This window comes from Photinus pyralis, unplaced genomic scaffold, assembly GCF_008802855.1.
Source record: "Photinus pyralis isolate 1611_PpyrPB1 unplaced genomic scaffold, Ppyr1.3 Ppyr1.4_LG8, whole genome shotgun sequence".
NCBI classification, from domain to species: domain Eukaryota; kingdom Metazoa; phylum Arthropoda; class Insecta; order Coleoptera; family Lampyridae; genus Photinus; species Photinus pyralis.
Window position 1 is genome coordinate 18,301,330 of NW_022170819.1, and position 20,714 is coordinate 18,322,043.

A 20,714-nucleotide genomic window follows, 5' to 3' on the forward strand; every position below is an offset into this window, starting at 1 on the left:
AACTATTTTCCTTAATTTGAATTTTTCTCTTAAATTTGTTTATGTAATATAATTAGTTTTTTTTTCTACTGCTATATTCATACTCTTTAAGATATATAATAAAAAAAAGTGGTTGCTATTTAAAAAAAATATGCCCCCTTTGATCATCAGAAGTACGTCACTAACCACAAATTCAAAGTACGTAGATTGGTAGAAAACCTTTTATAACTTTGGATACCATAAAAAGCTTTTTAAAAAAATTTTTATTTGAAGATATGTTCAGTGTTCCAGATAAAATAGTGTACGCTAGTTCTACTAGCATAAAGTTGAATGTCAAGAAGGGGATTAGGTAACTGTGTCACCAAAAACGGAATTATTGTGTTAGAAGACTACGTTAGAAAACTTCACCGTGAAATACGCATGTTCCCGCCGCATAAATTGTGGTCGTTTTCGGTCAAGGACAGATTACTTAAACGCGCTGAGTATTTTCGCTGTGAGAGGATTCAGTTAGTGTGGCGGTTAGTGAACAAAAGGGGATTAAATCTGTGGTGCCCGTAGTCGAAAATACATTACCCATGATTCTATTTACGAGGTATAGTGCTGACCATTTATTTATTATGTCAAAGCATGAGTTAGATATTTATAGGAGGCATAGTCATAATTTGTGGTTGATTAAAGTTGTTGTGGTTAAAGAACAAATTTGGATCTGTGATTTCTTAGGATATCGGATAGGAAAATTTGAAGCCGTTTATTTTGCAAGTACTTTTATCGTTTATGAACATATGGACAATTCGATTTATAGGAAAAGTTTCATTGATCCATCATGACTATTTATAAGGTAAATGGTACAATATATACAAAACTGTATGGTCGTTTGGCGTTTAATTTTGCAAGCAATCACACTCCACAAATTCAAAGTTTGAAATCAGGTTTCAGAGAAATCTAGGAAAGGAGCCATTTCTTGTAAGTACGTAACTGTAAACTTCTCGCCGTAGGTTATTTTATAAAACCGCATCTTCCAAGGAGAGTGGCTTTCTGTGTCACACATGTAACATCTTTTCTCATTTTGGCTCCCTGTGCACAACTTTTCTGCACTTGTGGCCCTGCTCCTCTATCTCTCAGCACTTTTTGTACTTTGTTATCTCCGCCTCTTTGTTTAGTCTACAGGGGGCTGCCCACCCAAACTCGATGGAACGTGTCTAGTTTTACCGCTGTCATTTTATCAGCCTAGAGATTGAAATCCAGCAGCAAATGAATTCAACTTTCTCAGAGCGGTTATACAGGAACCCTTAACCCTTAAACATATAGACAACCAATGGGAGCATTGATTGTACTTAGCTGTGGGAACACGTCTCGATAACACACTGGCCAGCAGCGAAAAGGCCACTGAAGAGAACTCCGAATTACGGTCTCTCATATAACAAAGAGGACGGCGATATCAAGGGCTATATAGACGCAGACTGGGGCAACTCCGTCGACGATTGTAAATACCGCTATTTCATCTATGTATACTTAACCCTCATATTTAAGAGGTATGTAAATCTTATGACATTAACGCAGAGGGTTACCTTTGATTTCTTTTAGGGTTCAAGTTCCGGCTCGACTTTTAGTTTTTAATTTTAGTTCAAACTCAAATTTAATTCAACTGTAAGGACCGGCTTAAGCTTCGGAGACACTACCTACACTTCCGTTGACGTACGAGTGTGTAACATTGGGCTAAATTCACCAATACCTATGAGTGCAGACGCCCTTGCCGAGAACTGAGCTCGACGTATAACTTCATGCAAGGTAAGAGTTGCCTTATATGTTTTACTTGTACTTGGCCCGACATATAAATTTATTTGTGGAAACTTGTTTTAAGATTCAATAACCAATTTAATCGATCATTTTTGATTGGGGGTTATTTGTTAAACTGAGGAATTTCACAGTTTACATTGAAGTTACTAAGATTTTTGTGTAACGTAAGTTATAATTTTGAGTATTTGTGGAGGGAATTTTTATTTTTGCCATTTGTTTGAATAAACCAGTATTTACCCTCGTATCTTCTCAATTTGATACGGGGAGAATTCAGTTAGAAATTAAGTGGCGTTCAACCATTGGTAAATGCAACGAATGACGAAGATCAATTGCTCAGAAAAAACTACCGCCGTAACAGATCTCAAACTTGTAATTTCTTATTTAATCCTGAGCTAGTTGACCGTTTATGCTGTGGGTTTGAGGAAACGCAGCGCCAATTCTACCAACAGTTATATAAGAATGACAATATGATCGTATGAATGCATCCTCTACAAGAAATCTTTTCCTACCTTTAAGAGAAAAATTCGGTAGAAATTAAATTGTTTTGTTGACATTTTTCCTTAGCAACCGTCGCGCCTCTTAGCAACTTTACCGCATGAATTGCTTGATACAAAAAATTCCATTTTAAATTAATGTGCTTTGAGATTATTTTCTCTGGCATACCTAGCGATTAATTGTCCTCCAAAGTGCAAATAATGCTATAAGCGCCCGCATCGGGTGGTAAGTTCTTCTATAGGTCTGGAGAAATTGGAAGACCGAGACGTTGCCCTCGACCTAAAAACTTCACTTACCACCCTTGTAGCTTAATATACTATTGACGTCTTACTACACTTTTAAACAAGTGTCGTAAACAATCAGCTTTTCGCTGGTGTGTTTAAAACTAGACCTTCAATTGAAGGTTCAGGGTAAGTTTCCGTAAATTGAAAATTAAAACCCGTTCCTCATAACACTACATAAACGGAGATATGAAATGAAAGCGTGCTGCACGGTCGGTATATTTAGATGACACTTTTCGTATGATTCGGTCATGAATTTAATTGCGAGGTAAAACTGTTTTACAACCTTGCGAACTTCATGAAAGCGGTCTTTTAACACAGCTAAATGTGGAATTGTCGGTAGTTATTCGACTGCAACGTTTTTTTCGTGCGGTGAAAATAGAAACAGTGGAGATGATTTTGAAACTATAGCGAGAAATATTGGCAAGACATACAATGCGGCATGCGATTATCATGATAAATGAATGTTTAAATTCTCTACTGTAACTACATAACACGCTACATCGAAAAACTTGGGGCAGTTGTTGTAAAACTTTAGCATATTAATCATCGAGCAGCGACGTATGCAGTGAGTTTACATCATGAAAATGGTAATACGAGTTTAATAAACTTCCCTTTATGTTATTCGCGGGGGTAAAAAATGTTCGCCGTCCTTTGGCGAAATAATTGCATTGTTATTCGCAAATAACTGGTAATTTTCCTAGTTAAATGTGCACCGACCTCCTTTTCACGACTAACTGCCTTTACGCGACCGAATCAATACCGAAGACTCAATCAAAAAGGCCCTCAAGGAGAATTTCAGAATTATTCGTCCAGTTCACTACGATGTCCCTAATACCCTAAACCGTACGATATATACGAACGGAATCGTTATACTAAGCTTCTCCAAGCGAAACGATCGTTACTCTACAATATAAATACCATATTTTGATCAAAGACTCTCCCAAATGGCTATAAAAAGGTTAAAGAATTCTTCCTCTAATCTTTCTCGAGTGGTTGTACCGCTTTTATTGTAAGTAAATATTGGGTTAATGTTTCGTGATTCGAGCAACTGTAAAAATTCACATTCCCGACAAAGAGCCTCCTGAAGTTTGCGCGGAAACTTAAATTAGTTTCAATTTCGACTTCACTTTATTAGCATTGTTCGAAAGTAAAGCTTCATAATGAACTTTAACGTTGACATGCTTTGGTAAAATTACAGCTTAATTATTAGTTAGTGACAAAGATTGAACGTAATTACTGCTACGCGTTCTAGATACAATTTTTTTAATTAACCAAGAATTTAATTTAATTTAATTTAGGAATCAGTATGGAGCAACTTTCCATAAAATAGGCGCACAGGTAAAAATTTTGTGGAAAATCACAGCCGAGCCGTACAAGTTAGTTGCATCTAAATAGACAACGATCGTGAAACTATTGCGTTTCTTCAAATACCTAAATGAAATGAAAGTAGTAATCCAGAATAGGAATGACGGTACACAAGTTTGAAGTCATACGTAAATATAGGCCAAATTCGAAGGCATAAGAGCCGCAAGGGTCAAATTTGCCCCTCTCGAATTTCTGCAATAAATTTCCGAAAGAGAATTAGAGCACATGTCGAAGTATCGGGATGAAATAAGTGAGGGGCTCCTAAGGGTCGAAACACAAATTCAATTTAAAAAAGATATAAAAAATTGCCATCCCTATACTCACCACTCTGCGCATCAATTTTATAGTTTTTCATATCATTTGCCGTTATGGCCCTTATCGACTTCGCTACGAAGAAAAGGAAGAGGAAAGCTCAAGTGGCTGTCTTATTTACGATACATGCATTGAATGCTTCCTCAATTTTTAACAAGATCATGGCAGGTCGAAGTAATATCGGGATCGCATTAAATATATTGGATGAACCCAGAGCACGTGAGGTGTACGAGCCGCGCATTTGTCAATTTTATAATTGACGGCCGAAAATGGTCGAACCCGCACTTTGCGGCGGATCAAAGCTGAAAAGAAAATCCTGAGAGTTATATAAGTTTAGAAAAGCATCACAATACGATAACTGATTTAAAGTGTCACAAATTCCCAGCTACATTGGATGGATCGGAATTTTCCTCCAGGAGAAATACATTTTCCTCAACTGTCATGTAAGGGGGAAAACTAATTTATAAAATCGAACAAGAGCACAATATCTAAAACTGCGATCGCATTAATCAAGTAAAAAGATTACATCGATGTGCTTTTAAAAGTTGTAACTGACGACGGAAAAACAGAATTGCGCTGACGTCCGTACAAATTAGTTCTTCCTCTTACATTGCTCCCCGAGCGTCTTTGGATACTTTTTAGTTTTCACGTTCCGCTTTCTAAAAGTCTCTCGTACTGTCTCCCCGCCGAAAAGTTTGATTAGTAACAGTTTCGAAGTTAAACGCGGAAACCTTCGAAGAAAATGCGGGCGGCGGTCTCGCACATGTGGAAAAACTTTTTCCGATTAATTTACCGGCCACTCTATAAGCTCTTGTAGCGTTTGATTGACTGCGGAACTTATTTAATAAGATTAACGAATTAATTACAACAGTGCGATTTGCTTAGCTTCTAATAAACATTATTTAATTTTGGACAACAAATTTTGATTTATTTTTAAACCGAAATCTATAACTTTCCGAATAAATACATATACAGAGTGGCTAATAAATATGGTGTGAAAACGGTTGGAGATATCGGTTTGAAACTTTTAGGACCTAAATAAGATGTGTTTGTGTATATTCTAGCATGAAAAGAAAATGTTTGTTCCGTATGGTTTTTTGACACGGCCGCCATTTTACCTTCAATATGCAATAGGATCATACGGTTACGCAAAAATTATTAAATAACTACTACGAATACGGTTGAGTTGAAACGTAATTATGCAAATAATTTGAAAACCGTTTTGTAGATTAAAAATTCTAGAAAGAGGATGTAATACAATTTGTAATAAACTAAAATTGATAGAAATGTAGCGGAACTCAAAAAAAGATAACAATTCTTGTTGTATTATTCACAATTTCGCTCTAATAAATTAGTTAGTTTTGCATAACCGTATTTTTCCTATTGCATATTCGTAATGAACGTAAAAGTAGCTTTCCAACAATGTGTTGTAAGACCTATGTTGCCATTACAAAAAACAAAATGGCGACCGTGTCAAGAACCATATGATATGAGACAAGTAATATTCCGCACAGTTTTAATAAAATTCTGTATATTCTGTAATATAAATTGCTAGCTCATCTAGGCTCACACAAGGTTCCAGTTTTGTACAGTACAGAGCTCGCATGAGCGTTTGGGGGGTGGTGTGGCGCAAAAGGGATTCCCATCTAGCTCGAATTCATACTATTAGTAAAGTAGATTGAAATCGAGATTGAAATTGCATATTTTGTTTTAAACAAAATCTAATTTTTTTAATTTTGTGACAAATATTTAAAGTGTTCCTTTAATTAAGGTTTAAATTAATACTAAAGATTTAAAAAAAATATTTATTTAAAACGAAACAATTATAATTCCATCCGTATAAATCCGTGGTTTTATTTAATTACAATTATCTAATAATTATTATTAGGTTTTCCTGCAGTTTTCCTAATTCGTAAGGTAAATACCGGAGTAGTATAGACCAACTTCAGACCTTCTGCAGAGGCACCTCTAAACAGCATTATGCGGGTCACTCTGTAATTGGGCGCATGCCTGTTGAGGGCCCAAAACAAGAGAGGGATAATAATAATAAATAAATAAATAAATAACAGTCTTATGTATTAATTTGTAACAGTAATTCATTATTCTTTATCACAGTTTATTACATACCACAAGCGCATCGAAGTGGGAACTATTTATTACTTCGGCGTTGAAATTAGAACTGTCCTGAAACGCAATTTTATTTTTATTTTTTTTTTTATTTTGCTACACTGGCCCTCTTTTAAAACTTTTGCGTCTCGCAACACCGACGACGGTTGTAGCGGAGACACAGTCCAATGCAACTCTTGTTCTATAACACCAACTTGATAACGGTACTAGCACGGTTGTGTTGAACTACTTTTACGGGAATGGTCCTAAACTTTTACATGCGACAACCAATTGGTTGCTCATGCCTTTAATGGCAAGTAAAACTTAACTAAACCAAAGGTTTCAACAAAAGGAACTGTTTTCAACGAACTATCGCCCTTTTTTTTGACAAACGAGTTTTTGAATTTTTAAGAAATCTTTTTTGAACCTTTTTGAGGCGATATTGAATTTTTTCAGTGTTATATTTTTAAAGAAAAGGATTTAATAAGCTCTTTGTAGATAGAAATACACAAATAAAATGAAGTTAGATCCAATAACTCTTTGACCCGATACTGTATAATTATTTATTTTGAAAACAGCAGATTATTTATCAATAATTTTCAAGAAACATTTTTTTGGTTCTGTTTTTACTAAGAATATATAGAGTCATTCTGAAATTGAAAATTGTCTGATTTATCTCCGTATCTCTGAAGCAAAAATCTGCAAATTTTGATTTTACCATTGCAAGTTTGACCCAAAAACAGCCCATGACGCCTATAAAAGTGTCGAAAATGGGACACCCTGTACATGAAACAGTATGTAAAATTCCAAAAGGAACTTATTTTTGGGCATGTGCTCTTTTTAAACTTTAAAACTTAATACGGTAAAATCTAAATTTTCGCTGTGTAAGAAATACAGGGAAAACCACAAAATTGTTAATTTCAAAATGATTATCGGACCGGCATACTTAACTATGTTGCCAGCTAACAATGTTAAGACATGTGATTGAATGTTTATTTATGGAAAGTGAATCACTCTTGATAATAAATTCGCAATTATTTGTGAAAGCTGTACCTTCTGAAGTTGAAAATGACGTGTCAGTATGATAATCAAAAACATAACATACAGGGTGATGACAACTGTCATGAGAGGTATGCCAGAATTTCTGTTTTTTTTGAAAGCGAATAGAAAAAATTATATAATTAACTGACCTGGTAGGGGTAGGTTTCTCGATCTTTCACGTAAGGACTTTTTCCCTCGGAGATATTTAAAATATAAAATTTATTTTACACGTAGGTGTCAAAATATGGAACAACTGAAAAATGTAAATCAACCAAAGAGAGTGATTTTATTATCGCAAAAGTTAGACGACAGTTTTAGAACGGTCTAGTCTAGGCCATTGTTTAGCAGCAAACAGTGATTTAACTTTTTTTGTAATTATCTGTTTTTAACGCATTTTTTGCAAATTTCTTTGTAAAAAGGTAGCTTTTAGTCTCATTTTGGCCGGCTGGCTAGCTTGCTGGCAGCAAATGAGACCCCGTGGACGATCGCTTGTAGAAAGATGAGGAGTGTACTTTCACCTATCGGGCCGCATAATTAACAATTCTGTAGGAACGGGGCTCGGCGACATCTGGGCGCAATTTTCTCTTTACATAGGTTAGAACTAGCGTGTAAACGTATATCATACGTCTGTTGAGCGCTTAGTTCTCTTTTTATGTAATTTTTTCAATTTTGGCAGCATTTTCTTCACCACCCCAATAACAAGTTGTCGGCGATAACATTAAAGGTAAGATTTATGTTTAAAATTAAGATACGTCCGTTCGTTTACTTATTAATTATTTGTCTAGTTTTTACCACCCGATGACCGTTTATTCATCGGGTTTTTAGAAATAGTAGTGCCATCTTAACTCACGTCACAAAGACTAAGGCCATATTTACCTAACAAATGGTGGTGCATTTTCAGGTGCAACAATGACCGGATTAATTCCATGAATATAATAACGAAATAAACAATCTTTCGCAATTAAAATAGACTTAGCGCGAACGTATATAGTGCCTTTTCTTACGTCGGACTCAATTAAATCAGGGAACGAAGCAACTCCGGCGGAAAATTTTAATTGAAGCTCAACAATCTGAAGTTAGTTTTGAAATTTATGCGAGTTGCTTGATGAGAAGTACATAAGACTTTGTAAAACTTAGTCGGGCCACGCAAATCTGGATCCTTGCGTTTGGAATTCGTGCGTACATAAAGCGAAGATCGGTCCACCTGTACAACAACGTAAAGTGGGGAAGTTCGGCTGTACTTTAATCACACTTAAATGTTTTCAGCTTCCGATAGGAAATCCGATAAAAGTTTAAAAATACGGGAAGCTTCTAAGGGGCGCTCGACTTTCACAATAATACTCGCCTAAAAAAAGGATTTTAACTGAGTTTCCAGACAACTTAAGTCTTATTAAATTTGATGTTAATTCATTCATTCACCTCGAGACAACTTTCCCTTAATGAGAGAGACGCAACTTATACTGCTTTACGAACGTATTGCGAAAATAAAACGTTAAAAGTTAATTAATGTAAATGTCTTGAATCATATTTGATTTCTTCCCCCAATTTATTAATTTGGTCAATACAGCACTTCAATCGAGATTAATTGTACTAATTGAAAATTCGAATACTGACATACATTTGTAACTATTCAAAACTGAGACAATTAACGTTAAAAACGTTGAGAATGCTTGTTCTAAAGTTTATTAGAATTTAAGGGTTTTACAAACTGCAAAATAGTCTCTAAATAATCGAGAAACATATCATAGAACCGCGAGCTATAACGGGGACGACGATGTAGTAGTGACCTCTACTACATAGCATAAAGACTAAGGAGTAACAGTGTCCGGAACCACTACGACAGCCTGGTAAGAGCGGTAAACATGATAGGGAGGTAGAAAAAGAGGAGAAACTCCGGAAAACAAGGGTGCTGGAGAAATACGAGGAAGCGATAGGAGCTGCCGTACGAATATAGTCTGACTGTGGTATCCAGGAGGGAGTGCCCCGCCGAGGAGGAGCGGGAATAACCAGGATAACAAAAGGAGGGAACAGCGTGAGGTTAGCCACGTGGAACGTACAAGAGGCATACGACCAAAAGGAAAGGGATATAATTGACGACGAATTAAGAAAACAGGGAATAAATGTAGTCAGCCTACAGGAAACCAAACTAGCAAGTGGGATGGCCGCGACCGGGAACTACGACTGGTGGATAGGAGGAGGGAAGAAGGAGAGAACCAGCAGAGGGACAGCAATCGTAATCGGGAAACACCGAGGCATTCCCTCGGACAAAAGAGGATAGGCGGAACTCAAAGAGCAAAGGAGCGGAAGATACCCGGGCATCATATTAGGTGATTTCAAAGCGCCACTAGGTAGACTAGATGGAAGGGAAGGAAAGGAACCCAGGATAAGAACAACATAGACTTAGGGTGGAAAACACATTCACCAAATCCAAAATGGTGCTGACAACATGGAGGAGGGGAAACTTTAAATCACAGATCGACCACATAGTGAGGACCAAATCAAAGAAAATAAGCCTCACGAACACAGTAGGAGTATGCGTCCGAACAGTGGGATCATAAGGGGGGAGGGCGACGAAAAAGAAGGAAAGGACAGGGAACAAAGAACTGGAAGGTGGGATGTGAAACTTGTGAAAGGGAAGATGAAAATGGAGTTGTATACAGAGCTGGGCAGAATACTTTCAAAAAGTATTTGAATACTAAATAGTAAATACTTTACACAAATCAAAGGTATTTGAATACTAAATACTTTTACGTCCAGCACAAGCGAATACTAGATACAGACAGATACATTGAAAAGTATTCAAATACTTAAAAAAATAATTATTCAAATACTTTAGAATGTATTCGAATACTTTCAACAGATCCATTTTTGACCATCCGTTTGTCCGTGTGCATGATAACTTAGGTCTTAAGGATATAAGAAAGGTCCCTATTGTTTTTAAGTTACGTAGACTATCGAGTTCGGTATTCAGATGTATCGGATTTTTATATTTGATTTTGTGACAATGGAAACTTTCCCTAAACATTTCTAAATTGTTCTCAAATATTTGAATAACTTAAAAGTACTGCCTTTTTTTGAGGCCGGAAAAAAAATTGTCTGAGATCGAGATCGATCGAGAGTCCATAATTTCAAACTGTTTGAAGATTGGGCTACTAGTTCAAAAGTTACAGCCCTTTGAATTTTCTTTCGAAATTGGTTTCTAGTCTATAACTTTTGATTGAGAAGTCTGATCGAAAAAGTACGAATTGTTTTGGATTCTACGCACCAAAATTAATAAGAAAAAGTGTTTTCCCGAGAAATTTTGGTGCAGTCGATTTTTGGAAAAAAAGGAAGGTTATACACTGCCTTTTTTTGAGTCCGAAAAAAAAATGGTCTCAGATCGACCCGAAAAAAAATTTTCTTATAGAATGTGGCCTGTAGAATCCATAATTTCAAACAGTTCCAAGATTGGGCTACTAGTTCGAAAGATACAGCCCTTTGAATTTTCTTTCGAAATTGGTTTCTAGTCGATATCTTTTGATTGAGAAGTCTGATCTAAAAAGTACGAATTGTTTTGGATTCTACGCACCAAAATTAATAAGAAAAAGTGTTTTCCCGAGAAATTTTGGTGTAGTCGATTTTTGGTAAAAAAGGAAGGTTATACACTGCCTTTTTTTGAGGCCCGAAAAAAAATTGTCTCAGATCGACCCGGAAAAAAATTTTCTTATAGAATGTGACCTGTAGAATCCATAATTTCAAACAGTTCCAAGATTGGGCTACTAGTTCAAAAGTTACAGCCCTTTGAATTTTCTTTCGAAATTGGTTTCTAGTCTATAACTTTTGATTGAGAAGTCTGATCGAAAAAGTACGAATTGTTTTGGATTCTACGCACCAAAATTAATAAGAAAAAGTGTTTTCCCGAGAAATTTTGGTGCAGTCGATTTTTGGTAAAAAAGGAAGGTTATACACTGCCTTTTTTTGAGGCCCGAAAAAAAAATTGTCTCAGATCGACCCGGAAAAAAATTTTCTTATAGAATGTGGCCTGTAGAATCCATAATTTCAAACAGTTCCAAGATTGGGCTACTAGTTCAAAAGTTACAGCCCTTTGAATTTTCTTTCGAAATTGGTTTCTAGTCTATAACTTTTGATTGAGAAGTCTGATCGAAAAAGTACGAATTGTTTTGGATTCTACGCACCAAAATTAATAAGAAAAAGTGTTTTCCCGAGAAATTTTGGAGTAGTCGATTTTTGGTAAAAAAAAAAGGAAGGTTAAGTATTCAAATACTATGCGAAGGGTTGGAATACTAAATATTTGTGAAAGTATTTTAGTTACAAAAACAAATACTGCTTCCATAAAAGTATTTGAATACTTTAAAGGATTTGAATACTAAAAAGTATTTACAAAATCGAATACTGCCCAGTTCTGGTTGTATATAAAGGAGCAAGACGAGGTCAGGAACAACAAGGGGAAAGGAAGACCATCTTGGAACAGGATCGCCGAAAAGATCAAGGAAGCAGCAGGAAACACACGTGGGGGAGGGCATAGACCGCCCATGTTACCGAACAGGACCCAAGCGATGGATAACCACAGCAGAGCAATCCCACACAACCTGAAGCAAAGAAATAGCTGAGGGAGGCCAGAGAGGAGAAAAATAGAGCCTTCGAACAACATGATATCAAGGAAATCGCCGTGTTTGCAGAGAATATCGCCAAGCTTAGCCCCATGGAGAGCAATGCGCAAAAAATGTATAAGCACATGAAAAAATTACAGCAAGAGGAAACAAGGGGGAACTGAAAAATATGTACAAATGACACATGGGAGAAACTCCTCAAGGAGCAACAAGAAGCACAGGTTTAGCTAATAGAGGAGAACGATTACTGGCCACTCCTGCCACCCCCCACGATAGATGAAATGATGGAGGAAGACTGCAAAAGGAGAAAATGCCAGGGCAGGGTAAGGTCCGGACCGAATTGGTACAATACGCATTAAAATGGAAATAAAGGATCTACATTAATTAATGCAGGAGTTATGGATCAGGAACTTGGTCTCCAAAGAATGGTAGCAGACAGTGCCTGGATGGCCAATGGCCATACATCCAAGACACCAGGATACCACGCAGGTTTCATAAAAGGCAGATCAAGTGAAGCATGAAGCAATAACCACTTCCCTGAACACCTCAGCGCTAACAAAGAGCAACAGACAAACATTGAGGAGAGCGAAAGGAAGGCACTAAGGATACATAATGGACATGGAACATCAACCTCACAAGAAAGCAGATAAGGCAGAAAGAAAGACGATCGCCAAGGGACAGAAGATGAGGCACCTTGAGAGATTGGGGGCGAGATTTGGGGCATTGGAGAACAAAGACCAAAGACCATAGAGGGAAAGACGATCATCAGGAGACTGAAGGTGAGGCAGCTAAGATATTTGGGGCATATAAACAGGAGGGATAAAGGCCATATCCTGCAGGTTCTTATTACAATAGTTCTTAGTTTTGCCGATGGAAGTCGGGCAGATGTTTTTCGTAGTATTTCTAATTCTACCCCTTCTTAAATTGTTGCTTTGGTACGCCATTACTTTTCTACTGTCCTTGTTTTATTTCAAGGATTTGTTCATATTACCTTGTTTACATTTTGAATTGACTGCATTGCATTGACTGTATAGAAAGTTAGTCATTTGTGCATCGTAAAGTAGTTTTCTTGAAGTTAACGTCAGGTTCATGTTTTTGTACATAATTAAATTACGGATTGTACGGGCAATCCATGGTCAAGACAAAATCTAATTAATTTAAGTTGAATTATTGAATCTTATTTAGGATTAATTATGGCTTAGTATCCGATTTTCCTTGGTGTGTAACGGTTTATTTTCTTCACTACAAAGCAGGCAATATTTACTTCTTGAATGATCCTCGTAACAGTCTTAACCTTGGAATTTTAAATACGCAATTTTAGCGCGAACTTTTTGCAGCGCTGCGATTAGTCGTTATCGGTGATGGTCAACATTCATTTTCCTCTTTCGATTGCAAGCTGTGACCGAGTGCACGTTAGTTAAGGCGTTAGTTTTGAAAACGCATGGGATTTTAATGGCCGCCACCCATATGTTATTAATTTTTGGCGATTAAATTAATTTAATTGAGGATTCCCCATCATTGTATGAACGGATTCGCCCTAAATCCAATAGTAGCAGAATATCTTTGCGTTTTTTTGCTTCTTCTATGTAAGTACGCCATTTGCATTTACACATTGTACATTCATCTATAATTAGAGGTATGGGCATTATCAACGAAGAGGGTTACCTTTGATTTCCTTTTAGGGATTTAATTTCTCGTTTCAATTTCAATTTTGGATTCAAGTTTAATTTCAAATTCTATTTTCAAGTTCAAGTCTATTTTAATTTATGGTACCAGTTTAAGGAACAGTTCCAATTCAATTTTAAGTATAATTTCGGATACGTTTTACATAAGTATCTGAGTAACCATTTTTGACAGAATTAGCATCTGCTAAGGAGCCGCCATTTGCTGAGATTACATCACGGGGTAATTTTGTTAACGTCAGTATCTATCTATTTATTATCTTGAGATGTCTGTTTAGTGATGATCGAATCAGACTCGCGTATGCTACTGGCTGCGCTCCACTTCCTTCTAAATCCGTTGGCCCAATCATGATCGTGCTTGTGATAGAAGCTCACTACAAGTAAGACGAGACCCTTGAGGCCGAGACATTGTTCAATTGCATTCCGAGCTCTGCGGCTTGAAAGTTTTCTTTTGCTTGCAGGTTTATGAATCCGGGAACTGAGTACACTTCTCTGGGTGACGTCCAACTTACATTAAGGTAAGCGTTGCCTTTTTATGTTTCAAGTAATCAATGCTTATTCTTGATTGGAGCATTGTTAAACTGGTATCTTTCAATTGTAAAATCAAGTTATTAAAATTTTTGTGTAACGTATCTCATAATTTTGAACATGTGGATATTTGTGTATTACATTATCCCATTGTGGGGACCATTTTTATTTTGCCATTTAATGCCAATAAACCAGCATTTATTTGAGTTCTTAAATTGATTTGTACTCTTTGTAATAACCCCGTACCTTCTCAATTTCACGCGGGGAGAGTTAACTTAGAAAATTAGTGGCGCTCGACCCTTGATAAGTTCAACAAAGCTTAGAAACTCTACCCTCCCGTTATACGTGTCATACGTTAGAATTGCTTTCGCAATATTTTAAGTGCCGCGCTATTCACTACCCCTCATGTCTACCGGTGTTTATGTTGATATCTGTTACAGATTATGCGAACGCGCCCTTTTGAGCCCACATGGTTGCGATCCGAAGTTCAGTGGTAAGTTTTTTTAATTTTCGATGACTCCTCGATAAAGCGTTTGTTTATTTACTGGTTTTCGATATGATTCAATTGTAGTTACTACCTTTGTTTGAGATTCGTTTAACGATTCTAGATTCATGTTGTTTTCGTCGGTTTCCTAACCTTGCGCGTGATTAGTCCTGCTACGCCTTCGTTTCGGATGCTTGTCTAAAATCGTGATAGTAGGTACAAAATAAAGTAGTTTCGATCTAGAGTGAAAGGAAATTCTGTGCCGGAACGCATTATGACATTGGTACCTTACCAAAAATATCCTCGAGATATTCTCAAAATTATTGCTTCGACAATCTCCCTGTCAGCTTCAGTTGAGATGCGAAAGAAACGCCGATTTACATCATAGCGATCCAATTTTAAAAACATTTCAATTTTCAGGTATGCGTATACGCAGAAAACCGATAGGATTCAATCAGCGAAACGTTATTGACAGTATAATATTTCACATTTTCGGTTTACATTTTAGAATTTTACATGAAATTAAATTGGCAAACGTTTTTTTTTACGAGTCGACTTCATTTGGAGAATCGAGTTCGATTATGGGATAATGCCGCCTGTAACCGTCGTGTTTTCCCCTAAACGGAATTCCTCAACATCAAACTTTTACGTGAAATTCCTGCAAATCGCTTTGGGAGAACGAGAATTTAAATACACTTAAATGTAAATCAGTTTTACTTTAGATTAAAGTAGTAAAGGACGATTAAATGTCCTTGACGATAGTGCAAGAAATTTCCTTTTATGGGCAATTTTACTTCCTTATTTTTGACTTTAGTGTTGTTAAATTTATTTTTATCTCCTTGAATTACTACAGATAAAAGAATGCTCTTCTGTTTATTACCGCCACCTAAAAGCCGAAAACAAATGTTTCGCCGTAAGGTGGGTGGATGGCGGAAACGTAAATTGTTTTTATTTGCTTGTGCAGTTGCTTTTTCCAGTGCCAATTCTAATTGACGGTTTTATGAGCGCTGTGGCGTTCGCTTTCGATAAAAATAGGGAATTGACGCAGCGCCACTTCGGAAGTGTCTCTCAAAAAGTAACCAGACCGTATAACAAGGAACAGTGTATAATCCGTCGCTAACTACCTACTTAAGTGTACCTACTTTCACAGGGTGGCAGATATAAAAATAAAAAGCTTTCCTTCCCATCCTGTCTCTGATGACTAAGCTTAGAGCTTTATTGAGTTTAACAAAAGTTTCTTTTCGTTATGTTGCAAAAAGAAAGGCGAAAAGCTTGTGGCTTGATGTATATCTACTTTAAAGTAAGACCTGCGGGAGAGTGCATTTTACGAGTGCAAACGTGACTGCACACTTGAGCTTTCAAAGGAGCTTCACCTCCAAAATGTATACAACGATCAAATTATATACAAAAGCTCTCTCTACACCAAGCCTAATAAATAAACTTAATGTGGAAACTTAAAACGTAACCATAATAAATTTTCGAAACCTTTTAAAGGTAGAGCCGATGTATTGGTTACGTATTTACGTAAATTTCTAAACCCGTAAGCTGGAACTAATTTAAATACTGATAGAAAACACGAGGGAGAGAGTCTAATAAATTTTCGTTGGAGCAACTAGACTTATTTATATTAGTATTATTCCCTTCCTGTTTTTCCGATTCGCCCTTATATTCCAATGAACAGTTGTACGTTCCATTAGAAATTCAGTTCAATAGCTTTCTTCCGTTTTGAGTATTCTACCTGTGATACACGAAGTATCGTCAGCTTTTAAAACAGTACTAAATTTGAATTGCCTTTTTTTATTTCAAGCACACAATTCGCTTGTGTATTGCGAATATAATAGTCCCTTACGATTATGAGTGAAACGCTGACTTAGTGCTATCATAAAGCTTTCAAATTTTCATGAGTATATTGTCAAAAAGTCATTATTAAATGTAGCGATAGCTCGTCCAAAAATTAGAAAAATAGTTTCTACCTACCCTCTAAAATGCAAAATTTTTTAGATACAGGGGGTTGAAATTGAAAAGAGAATCCGTTTTTTGCGAATATCTCCGGCACCGTTTATCGTACAGAAAACAATTTTTGTAAGCATTTTCTACTCATAACAAACTATGTTTTGTACGAAAAAAATTTTTAAAGCCATAGTAGGTGAAGATTTTGAAGGGGTAGTGGGTGTTTCTCCCCAACTTCGACACCACTGGAAAAAGTACGGTTTTAAGACGCCCACTTGAACCGCCATAAAAAATGATTTCTTTGTCATAAGCTCTGAAGTTGACCGTTTTCGGTAAAAATCAACTTTTATGTTGGAAAAATGGCCAACTTTTTGAAACATTTTTTTACTAATTAAACACAATTTATTTAAACGTTAGAACATACAATACAACTTCTTCTTCTTTCTTTTTTTTGTTTTTTTTTTTTTATTTATGTTTATATTTTTCTCTTTTTTTATAAATTAACTTCCTCTATTCTTCATCTATGAACTATTATTGCCATTTATTGCAAATGGCACGCCACTAATCAATCAAAAAATCAACTAATTCATATTAAATCAACTAATATAATTTCAATTTTGTACTCAGGACGTATTCTTTCTTTCATTAAAAATTATTAAGTATTAGGGTTAAGTGGAAGAGCAGATTATGAAACTTCCTATTCATAAACCTGAAATTCGCCCTATTGAAGGTGACTGACGTTTTTATTTTCTATTCAATAGTAATGAATTCTGTTTATTAGTATGTACAGTGTTATCCTTCAATAAATGACAATTATTATTATTATTAAAGTACATGTTTTGTCTTACTTGAAGCGGTACCTCTTCCAGCAGTTCCGGCAGTACTTCTTCTAGAAATGTGAGCCTATCAAATGATCACCGACGATGCCAGCCCAAACATTTAAAGAAAATTGTTGCTGATGATGGCCTTCTGTAATTTCATGTGGATTTTTCAGCCCATATGTGGGTATTGCGAAAATTGAAAGTACCATCTGAGAGGCTCCACCCCGTATATACAACTTACGACGATGCACACATTTTTTAGAGTTGGCAACCACGCAATTTTTAGGAGAGGAAAGCGATTTGCGCCATCTGGAGAGCACGAACGTTGGTTACGTTGGGCATGTTGTCTTGAATGGCGGGCGAGAACGCATCACTCCATAAATGTTTGTTGTTATTTTGTGTTATTTAATAATAATTAAATAATAATTATTTTATATTATTTGATAAGTAATTTTTGCATTTCTTTATATTTTTTTTTTAATATCAAAATATTATATTTATGAATTTAACAAAAGGTTACAACATTAAAATATTACAAATAAAATTGTTAGAAAACATTTTTAAAAAATTACCGTATACTTACTTAAAATATAAACAATTTCATTAAATGCTGTCTGTTGCGGTAAAGTGCCTAAAATACAAGCCGCATTTCCCTGCTGAACAGCTAAACTAAATCTTTGTTTTTAAAATTCAAAACAATGTTTCTCTTGTGTTTTTTCAAAAATTTTTTTACTTTCTGATGTAATTTTTTTTGCAGAGGACCCCAAGCGCCAAGTGTTTCTATACCGAAAGGGTAGAAAATAAAACGGTCTAGTAGATTACTATACTTTAGCATCTTTTATATCTTTATACCGTATTTGTGTTTTGTATGCCGCATTTTGTATTTTGTGTGTGTTTCAATCTTTGTTTTTGAAATTTACTTGGTTTAACCTCAATGCAGAATTACATGTTTGATACCGCTATCCTTTTGTTTGTAATCATTTACGTTTTTGATGTAATATTTGCTTAATTTGTGTTTATGTGTTGATTACTTGGTCTTATCCGAGAAGTAATAAGCATATCAGTTTTGATCAGTATTAAGGTGTGTATGCGTACGGACTTTTTTTTTGTAAACTAACATTTTCGCCGTGAAGAGACGGTCACATGGGACTGCATGTAATTTTCCATCTTGCTTTTAACAAAAGGGCTTTATTGCACCAAAGAAGAGTCACATCCTATACTCTTCACCATCTCTCAGAATTTAGGTACTTGCTTGCCTGCCCCATTGTTCCCAAAAATTTGTTTTTATCCTTGAGTGTAACCAACATTGTGTATATGCATTTACTATATTTGTTAACTACTGCTTAAACTTTTACAAATTATTTTGTTAACTAACTTTTGGACTGTATTAATCAAACTGCGAGGATTTCCTACGTCGTACTCTTTTTACCCTTGGCAGTTACTTTTGCGAGAGTACGACACCTTTTGGCTTTGCTTGCTTTGCTTACATTAATGTACATCAACTAAATTTCCGCGGGCTTTCACAATCTTAATAATAACGATCTTTATTAAATAAACTTTTCACAATTTCAGGGTTTTATTTTACGTTCCTTCCCTACTGTGCTTCAGGTCAAAGTGTTGTTTACAACTAACGTAAGGGGACCCTGCCTTAGATGTTTTATCACGTGCCACTTTTCAAATATAAGCGGGATCTTGTTTTATTTTGGAGGGAATCTTCATTCGCGTGGTCATTTTTAAACGTTGCCGGGTTGACTTTATTTCCGTGTTCTTATAGTGTGAAGTTAGCATAGAACCTGGGGGATAAGTACACTACACATCTCCCAAGAAAGATGCTTCATCGGTAAACAGAACTTCGGCTCAAGACTGAGGATTTTGAGCTATTTTGTCGTGCATCCAAAAAGCCTATCTTGGCGGAAAATCTATTGGCAATAAGGTTTTTGGATATGGTAGAGATACAAAAGTTGTCTTTTCAAAATTCTTCACACCGTCGAGTGAGGTATGTTTAAGTTGTGAGACATTTTTCTGGTATTTGTGGTCGGATTTTGTTCAATTTCGTTGAGGACAGCTTCTTCTAGTTCAGGATTTGCAACTACCATAGGCCGCCCATTATCCACTTTTTAAAACTTCCATTTTCCCACAGTCGTTGGTGAATACGTTGAAAGTTAAGAACAACAAGGAACAAGACATACAATTACACGTAGAATTCAAAAATGCATGCAAAATGCACACAGAAGGTTCTATTTTAAAAAATGTACCATTTGGGCGCCCTACTTGGTGGACGCACCCTGTATAATTCCAAATATTTTTAAAATGTAGAGAATATTCAACCATATCATAATACAAAAGCACTCTATCGAAACATCTTATCTTCAAAGCATTAAGTTACACCGCGCAATCGTTGACTCACCCTGTACATGAAACGTTTATTTCCGTCATTTGAATTATTATTATTGCTCCCAGTATATTTACTTGTTGAATGATCCTTGTAACAGCTTTAACCGTGGAACTTTCAAACACGCAACTTCCAGCGCAAAATTCTACGGCGCCGGGACGGCGATTTCTCGTTATCGATGGTTAAAATTCATTTGCCTCTTTCGTTCGTCAGCTGTGGCAGAGTGCACTTGATTTTTAATCAAACAGGGAAACGCATGGAATTTTAATGGCCGCCACCCATATGTATTAATACTTGGCGATTAAATTCGGTTAATTGGGGGATTTCGCACCAATTCGAGAATGGAATTTCACCCCTTCTCTCCAGTAGGAGGATATAGTTGCGTTGTTCTCCTTCATTGTAAGTACGCCATTTGCATTTAATCTGCTTGACGTATATCTCATTTAGGTTGCTGCTGGTAATTTTCCATCGAGAACTGTTGCATTCATCGATAATTAGCTCTCTTATTTAAAGAGGTATGTACATTTAAGGCAATCAAGAACGAGGGTTACATTTGATTTTTTTTAGGTTTTTTTTTAAATTTTTTTTTTGGAAATTCGGGAACTGAGCTCACTTCTCTGGATGACATCTCCTTTTAAATAAAGGTAAGCGTTGCCTTTCTTATGTTTTACTTGTATTTGGCCATATATTTAAGCGTTTATGTTCGGAACGTAAATTTATTTGTGGAAAGTGTTGTGTTAAAATTCAGTAGTCAATTCAATCGATCATTCTTGATTGGGGGTTAATAAAACGGGGAGATTTCAATTATAAAATTTATGTGTAACTGAAGTTATCATTTTTGGAGTACTTTGAATATTTGTTTACGATA

The 20,714-nt window shown here is 36.0% G+C and overlaps 2 long non-coding RNA genes across 2 annotated transcripts; both read left to right on the forward strand.

The window, feature by feature from the left end:
* Positions 1–78: 78 nt before the first annotated feature.
* On the forward strand, positions 79–17,813 carry LOC116178832. The gene is made up of 5 exons (XR_004146901.1): positions 79–1,511; positions 1,564–1,767; positions 14,133–14,189; positions 14,640–14,692; positions 17,503–17,813. It is a non-coding gene; the product is annotated as an uncharacterized LOC116178832 (long non-coding RNA).
* A 2,188-nt stretch (positions 17,814–20,001) lies between these two features.
* On the forward strand, positions 20,002–20,498 carry LOC116179301. Its single transcript, XR_004146990.1, has 3 exons — positions 20,002–20,245; positions 20,294–20,361; positions 20,414–20,498. It is a non-coding gene; the product is annotated as an uncharacterized LOC116179301 (long non-coding RNA).
* The last annotated feature ends 216 nt before the right edge of the window (positions 20,499–20,714 follow it).